At 51.2% G+C, this 8521-nt stretch overlaps 1 long non-coding RNA gene across 1 annotated transcript; it reads right to left on the bottom strand.

Annotated features, from left to right (window-relative positions):
• Positions 1-687: 687 nt before the first annotated feature.
• LOC147995403 (uncharacterized) lies at positions 688-3967 on the bottom strand. Its single transcript, XR_015684928.1, has 4 exons — positions 3562-3967; positions 2975-3142; positions 2815-2883; positions 688-2651 (listed from the first exon to the last, which is right to left on the bottom strand). It is a non-coding gene; the product is annotated as an uncharacterized LOC147995403 (long non-coding RNA).
• Between the last annotated feature and the right edge of the window lie 4554 nt (positions 3968-8521).

Below are 8521 nucleotides of genomic sequence, written 5' to 3'. Positions count from 1 at the left end.
CAGACAGCTGCGCCCTTTTGCTCTGAGCTCTGATGAGTCAGCCAGCCGGGCCTCCCACAGGCGAGGCTGGCCAGCGAGAGTACACATGCCACGTCCTCATCCCCAGCCTGCGACTGCCTGAGGACCACCCCACCATCCAAAGATGGCGTCTGTCCGCAGCGGGGCCCAGTACCCAGCAACAGCAGGAGCAAAGGAGCCCCTGAAAGGTCAACCCAGGGCCTGAGAGGCAGGAGAGAGGCAGGCTGAGTCCCAGAGGCATGCAGCCACGTCTGTCCATGACACTTTGTCCATCCCCTCTAAGGCTTATCCACAGACATGCCCACATGGAATAGCTGACAGTTGCCTGCATAGGTGAGCCAGTCTTACTCTGAGGCAGCCCATGAATAACCTCAGGGCTGCGGCTACTCAAACCTCCAGAGAAAAGTCTGCCCTAGAGTGAATGGACATGTGCTCATGGTGGGACACAAAGCTCTCCCAGAGGGACTGAGCTCACCACCCCTTTGTCTACCACAGCCCAAGGCTCAGCCTTCCACAGTTCCTCAAGGGCCTGGGTACAGAGAAGAGCCATGGCTTCTCCTGGTGAGGTGAAGGAGCATGCGGAGTAGAAACTGGGTCGTACCAGACAGAAGAGGCCCAGGTGGTGTCCTGTGTAGGGGGAATGGAGGCCACACTGCTAAGGGCACATTTGTGTGTACTGGCTCCGTGGTGGCTTTTATTTATTTATTTTTAAACACGGGATTGAACGTTTTACATTTTTATTGACTTTCTTTAGTTGGAGGAAGAGGGTGTGTGCACGGTGCACATGTGGAGACCAGATAGCAACTAACTAGAGTCTGTTGTCTTTCCATTCCTCAGACTTGCGTGTGACAGTTTGTATATGCTCGGCCCAGGGTGTGGCACTCTTAGAAGTGGCCCTGTCGGAGTGGGTGTGGCTTTGTTGGAGTAGGTGTGTCACCGTGGGTTTTAAGACCCTCATCCTAGTTACCCGGAAGTCAGTATTTCTGCTGGCAGCCGTCAGATGAAGATGTAGAACTCAAGTCCTCCTGCACCATGCCTGCCTGGATGCTGCCATGTTCCCACCTTGATGATCTGGACTGAACCGCTGATCCTGTAAGCCAGCCTCAATTAAATGTCGTCCTGTAAGAGTTGCCTTGGTCACGGTGTCTGCTCACAGCAGCAAAACCTTAAGTAAAACACTGCGTATTAAACTCAAGCTGTCAGCCCAACAGCAAGAGCCTTTACCTACTGAATCACCTCTCCAACACCCATAGCAGCTTAAAAACCTTGACAGAACCTTCCTTGAGTTCCCAGGGTCTTCCTCGGTAATGCTCACAGGACAATAGGATGTACTATGAGAACTCAGGGTGTGTAACAGTCTTAACCTCCATACTGCCCCCATCACAGAGCACCAACTGGTGAGATGAGAAGCAGGCCTCCCATCCAAGGAGCCCTGGGGCTCTTTCCCTAGACCTCTTCTTGCGCACTTGGGGAAAACAGAGGTAGGAGGGTGGGGGTACAGAGACAGCCTTCTTCATTCATCTAGCTCAAATGCTTGCCCTACCCTGCCAGCCCTTGTGTGTGGATGAAAATGAAGACATGATGGCTCTGAGGTCGGATTGGGAAGAAGGTTTTATTGCAGATATGAGGGAGAGCACAGCCAGAGGTAGCTGTAAGGGTCCAGACTGAACATGGCCCAGTAGACGGTTAAGGGGGCGGGGCAAGAGGGAAAGAGAAACGAGGGGGAGTAAAAATAGATGTTATATAGGAATGAAAAGCTGGAGGAAAGGAAACTGGGGGGGGGGGAGCTGGAAAGGTTTAGGGGTAGGAGTGTGGAGTGCTGGAGGAGCCAGGACTCTAGCTGTGTGGTACTTGAGATGCTGGAAGAGACGTGCAGCCAGAGCCTGCTTTGATATGGTAATAGGTACCTCAGCCATTTGCCCTAGCTGTCTCTGGGACCTAACAGTAGGGAATGTGAGAACAAAGATGGACGCGGCAGACTGAATGTTTGATTTCTGTTAGATCAGTCCTTTAAATGCCTTCAGCAAGCCTTGTCTAACACCCCAGCAGAATTCCTAGAATCCACAGGCCAAGTTGCCCCTCAGGAGCAGGTGACAGGGTAAGCAGAGTGGAGCTGGGGACACAAGCTGTCTCCACATATCCATTTGAAGAGCGGTCTCAATTCCGTTCCAGTCAGTTTCTGACTGTAAATGCGTCTGCAGTATATCCAAACATTCACAGAGGAGCTGGGGTGATGGCGCAGACAGTGAGGCGCTTGCCACACAGGAATCAGGAGGCTCGAGGTCTCCAGCACCCACACTGAAGGAAAGACACAGCAGTGTGCTTCTGTAACCCCAGCATTGGGGAGGCAGAGACGGGAGGGCCCCTGGGGTGTGATGATCAGCCAGCCAACCTAGCCAGAACAGCCAACTCCACACCAGGTGAGGGACAGTCTCTCTCAAAGAAAATAAGGTAGCAGGCTGAAGAGATGTTCAGTTAAGGGCACGCGCTTTCCTTGAAGAGGACCAGAGTTCAGATCCCAGAAGCCACATCAGGTAGCTCACAACTGCTCTAACTCCAGGTCCAGGGACTCTGGTGCCCTCTTCTGGCTTCCGCGGGCATCGGCAGGCACATACACATACAAGCACACAAACCTACACATAAATAAAAATACATGTTGATAAAGCAGAGAAGGATAAAGATCGACTGCTGGCTGACCTACGCACACACACCATGCACACGTAAGCACACCTGTGCACGCACAGTGTACACACATGCACACGACTCACGCAGAGAAAAACAGGAACTCTACATTACCTTTAAGCATGACATGCTCTGCTGCCTGCTACTGAATGGTGGGCTTCTTGCAAAATTAAAGACGCATTACTAAAGGAAAGTATATTTATGAGTTTAGAGCAGCCAATAAGTGAAAAGCCCACAGAAAAAGCTGAGATTGCCCTACCTTAAATCTCCTCACCTTAAGTCCATAAGCATTCTGTGTCTTCCTACTACATAAATCCACAGGCCCTGCCCACCAGTTTCCGATGAGTGACATGTGCCCCAAAGGCCACAGCACCAACTGCATTTCAGCTGCACTTCCCAGAGGTGGCCCTGGAACTGGACTTGAAAGGACATGTGCCAAGGTCTGAGGGGAAAGGAGAAGTAGTCACGGATATTTGGATCTGCAAGGACCCTGGATACGGACAAGAGGCTGAGAAGGGAGGTCGGCAGTCTGGTCAGAAAGACTGGGAAGCTGGCTATGGAAGGCTTAGGGAGAGATGCTAATGACCTGAGAGGGTGGGTCCAGGGTGCTGGCCTTCGCCCAGGATTTGGGCTGGGTACTGCTATGAACACAGCCAAGGGACAGGGTGCTCAGCAAGTAAGGGGCAACTACTCCCTCCCACAACAGAGAGGGGGTCCTGGGCTCCTCCCACTCAGTGTCAGTCACTGTGGTAGAGCCACCTGCAGCCTCCCAGGGAGTCCTGGGTCCCTGGGCTACCAGGAGTCTACCCTTTCACTTGGATTTTGTTTGATTTTTTTGTTTGTTTGTCTGTTTGGTCTCACCTGTTTGCTTGCAGTGCACACTCGCCCAGAAGGAAGTGAGAAGGGAACCCTAAAGGCCCCGGGGCACAAATGAAGGCAGAAATAGAATCCTCTGCTGGTCTGGTTCTCCCAACAGCTTCCTGCCCAAGTATGGTGTGCAGCAGGCCGGAGTGCGAAGCGTGACTGCGCTCTGGCACGCGCCTCTGGGAAACCACGTTGACTCGGGAATTCTGCTCCAGATCCCAGGTGCTTTGCTTATCTGAAGAGACTGTGCAGGCCCCTGGGAAGTGCCTTCATCCTGACTCAGAACCCTCGCACCCTGGGGATGCTGGACAGCTGTAGTTGACTCTGCTCCAACAGCAAATGCCTGGCAGGGCATCAGCCAACAGCAAGTTAAAGCTACGGGAAATTCCCCAAAGGCAACTCTGGGCTCGGCTGCTCAGGCCTCAGCTGGGAGCCTTCTCCTCTCATTGAGCCAGGGGTTCCCTTGGAGTCCTTCCTCCTTATGTACCAGCTCTCACAGTAGGGACAGCAGGAAGTGGCTCAGATGTGACCCAGAACCTTCTATGACACCCTTAGCCCTGGCCCTTTCTCCCAACTCAGAACTCACAGTAGTTCATACAAATTGGTCATGAGTTATTCTCAACAAAAACCTTCCACAAACTTTCTGTGCTTATTTTTGCCACAGTGGGAGAGACTGGAGGGCCAACTCAGTGGAAGAAGTGACTTTATTGTCACAGAGGAGGTGTTTGGGGGTGTGTGTGTGTGTGTGTGTGTGTGTCTGTCTGTCTGTCTGTCTGTCTGTCATCTGTCTGTCTCACTGTGACCAAATGACCAAATTCTATCACAATTAAGGGAGGAAAAATTGATTTTGGCTCCTGGTTTCAAAGAGTTTGGTCCATGAGTGCTTGGCCCCATGGCTTAGAGAGAGCATCGCGGTGGTGGGATCATGAAGTCGAAGAAGATGTTCACTCCTTGGCAGACAGGAACCCACAAGAAGATAAAAGGGTGAGACACGGCCCAGGTGGGTAAAGCAGTTTCTGCATAAACTTGCAAACTTGGATTCAGATCCCCAAAAACCTCTGCCACCACACCACCCTGAACATACCTGATCACGTCAGACCCCAGAACCTGTGGAAAAGCCATACAGGAACGGCAGTCGACCTGAAATCTCAGGGTGCAGGAAACAGAGACAAGGAGTCCCAGGACAAGTGGGCTAGCCAGACTGGCCTAGTGTGTGAGCTCAAGTTCAATGAGAAAAGCCTGCCTAGATGAATAAACTAAAGCACAATCAAGGGAGATACCTGATATCAAACTCAGGCCTCCACATGAATAGACTGACACAGACTGACCACACACACACACACACACACACACACACACGCACATACACATACACACATGCACACACACGCATACATGCACACATGCACACACACGCGCACACATGCACATACAGACATGCACATACACACATGCACACACACATGCACACACACACGCGCACACATGCACACATGCACACACATGAACACACATGCACATACAGACATGCACATACACACATGCACACACACATGCACACACACACATGCACATACACACATGCACACACACACATGCACACACAGCACACACGCACGCACACACATGCACATACACACATGCACATACACACATGCACACACATGCACACACACATGCACACACACGCACACATGCACGCACACACGCACACATGCACACACATGCACACACATGCACACACACACGCACACACATGCACATATACACACACAAGCATACACACACGTGCACACACAAATACATGTACACGCACACACACACTTAAGGTATAGCCCCAAGGCACACCCTCCAGTGACCCAGTTAGTTGGGATGATCTTTTCCAGGAGGACACAGCTGAATACTCAAAGATAGCGGTCGTTTGGCTCCGTCCTGTACAATATCTAAAGAGGGGAGGTAGAATGTTCACTAACTCACAGCATCAAGGCAAGAAGACAGGCCAGTTCTCTGGAGTTTCCCATACCCCTTTCAGCCTGCACTGGGATGAGAGGAAAGAGGTGGATGTCTCAGAATTCAAACCGTCTGACTATGAGGCCAACGCAAAGGAGACAGGTGACTCACACCTCCAGGAAGAAACGCTACCAGGCTGGGATTCCAAGAGCTGGATCTGTGGCAGTGGTGTTCAGTTCACGGTGTAGGACCTAACGGGGAGCTTCCCAAGACCAAAGGGCAGAAGACAGAGGAAGTGTTATGGAGCATCTCCAGGTCAAAGTGCTTCTGGGAGGCATGGGTGCCTTTTCCTCTCCTCAGAAAGAACTTGGGGAAGCCCTGGACATAGCGAGCTGGGATCAGAGTAGTAGGTGGAAGGTGAACGTCTGCAAAGGGCATCGGTCGGGTTCTGCGTGGGGCTGGGATCGTTTTAGAAGAGGGAACCTCAATTGGGAAAACACCTCCACTAGGCTGTTCTGTAGGCAAGTCTGTGGGCATGTTCTTGGTTAATGACTATTTGGGAGGGCCCAGGCCACTTTGGGTGGTACCACTACTGGGCGGGTAATTCCAGGTACATAAAAAAGCAAAAGCAGCAATCCATGGGGAGCATCTTCCACGGCCATGGCCTCCATTCCTATCTCGATGGTCAACTGTGATGGGAAAGTATGAGGCAAAAAACTTCCTGACTAGTTGTGATCATGGCGTTTCTCACAGCAACGGAAAGCAAACTGATACACGGGAGAATAGACACATCCAAGTCCAGTCCAGTGTCTCACCCCACCTCCCAGAAGGAGAGGACCCTAAGGTGCAAAGCTGGTGAGGTTCCGTGTGCCTGTTTCTAGTCTGGCTTTGGTTCTGAGGCAGATGACACAGACCCACATCATCCTGGAGCACTGGGAAGACGATAAACACTATTCAACAACACTGAACTGCTGTATACCTCAACGCTGTGTTCTTTAGATTCTTACTATAATTCCTTTCCTGTGTATTTTTTTCCTGAAATAAGCAGCAGTTTGGGGGCTATGGCCACCAGACTCCACAGTCGCAATTCTTTGACACCTTTATTTCACCAGCTGACTTGAACAGGAATTACCAGGTGTCTTGAGGAAGCCCACAGTTGCAGCTCCCCACCCCAATTCCTGGAGTGCAACCTCAGTCAAGGCTTTTCCAAGCAGTTCTTCCAAGACCTTTTTGCTAGCACAAGCCTCCACAAACTCTACCTGACCCATGTGTTAGTTACTTTCCCTTTTCTGTGGTAAAACACCTTGACCAAAGACAGCTTAGGGAAGAGAGAATTTCTTGTAGTTTGTGGGTGCAGAGGGATAAGTTCACTGTGGTACACAGGCACAGCCAAAAGCAGTTTGCATGGTGGCAAGAGTTAGAGGCTGAGAACTTGGGTCCCCGATGAGTGGGAAGCTGAAAGAGCGAGCTGGAGGCAGGGTGAGGCTGTGCCCTCTCGAAGTCCACTCGGTGAGCCACGCCAGACCCTAAGCAGCACCTCCAACAGGAACCACCTGGTCAGATAAACTGAGCCTGTAGGGGACATTCTCTTTCAAAGTCCTATGCTCTGAAACCATTTTCACCTAAGCCAGAGGGGGAGCCCTTCCTGATGGCAAAACAAATAACTGTTAGGATTGGTCCAAACACAAATTTACATGTTGTGATCGATCAGGCAGGTTGTTTAGGTTCAATGAATGAGTCTGGTGTGTGAGAATTTTTTCTATCAAAGGTGGTTAACCGGACAAGGGCCAAGATCTGTAAAACACACACACACACACACACACACACACACACACACACACACACACACCACACACACACACACCCCTCGTGATACCTGTTTACCCAATCCCTAGACATTCCCAAGATCTACCCCACCCTTCCCTTGAACAATCATTAGCTGATTGCATCAGAGTATAAAGACAAACACTGCCACCAACGGGATGAGACCCAGCTTCCCACCTGTATCAGGTATACTAGACAGAGGCCACTTTAGCCAAGAGTGCTGTTTGTGAGCCCCGTTTGGGCTCTAGTACAGCCCTCTAAGGGGAAAAATGCCTTGCCACGCTATTCTCCCTCTGTGTGTGTTCCTTTGTAGGACACTGAGCTTATTAATACGTGGAAGACACTGTGGCACTAGCTCTCCTTTTGTTGCAACATCAGATGCTACAAATGGCTTCTCTTGCCTACCTTCAGCAGTGTAGGCTAAGCCGGTGATATGAAGAAAGTAGCAGTACTAATGAGGCTGCGTTGTCAACAGGCCTAGCCACAAAGGGCAGGGCAAGTGGCTATGTGAGAGCCAAAGAAATAGCTGAACAGTGTGAGAGGCGGGGCAGGAAGGAGAAAGAAGCAGAGGTGGAGGACTTGGCTGTAAGAGAGGCAGAGAAAAACTGTGAAGACCCAGAGAAAAGTGACCCTGGTCACTGGAAAAGTGCCCGGTCTTCCAAAGATCCTCCAGAGACCTGTCAAGTCTTTAGGACCAAATATTTCAGCCACCCAGGCCAGGAACTACAACGCTGATTGGTGTTGGGTCTGAGGAACCCCTCTTTCCCAGACTTACGTTAATGCTCGCAAAGCTAAGAGTTTGGATATCCACGACCTGCATGGCAGCTGCCATACACTACAAGGGCACCGCCTGCACCTGCTCCCGCCTGCCTACTGCCGCCCTTCACCGCTGTCAAACAGAGAGATGCAGAAGCTCCCAAGGACCAACATTCAAAGAGCTTCTCCTTGCCTACCCACAGCATCTACGGGGTGGAACAAGAGGACCCCAGATGGCGGACTAGTAACAGTTTCATCCATCCAATGGAAGAAGTAATAGCATACCAAAATGGAGCCACCATCCCAGGCTCCTAGCCTTGGAGATGGTCCACCATCCAGAGGCTCCTGGAACTTGAAGCAGAGGCCTGGTTGGCGTGCTTGAACACAAGGCAGAAAACACAGGGAGATGGCCAAGTCCAGAAAGGCC

Source organism: Rattus norvegicus, chromosome 3 (genome assembly GCF_021556685.1).
Source record: "Rattus norvegicus strain SHRSP/BbbUtx chromosome 3, alternate assembly SHRSP_T2T, whole genome shotgun sequence".
Taxonomy (NCBI): domain Eukaryota; kingdom Metazoa; phylum Chordata; class Mammalia; order Rodentia; family Muridae; genus Rattus; species Rattus norvegicus.
Note: the sequence above shows the minus strand (reverse complement) of the source record. Positions and strands in the feature narration are given on the sequence as shown.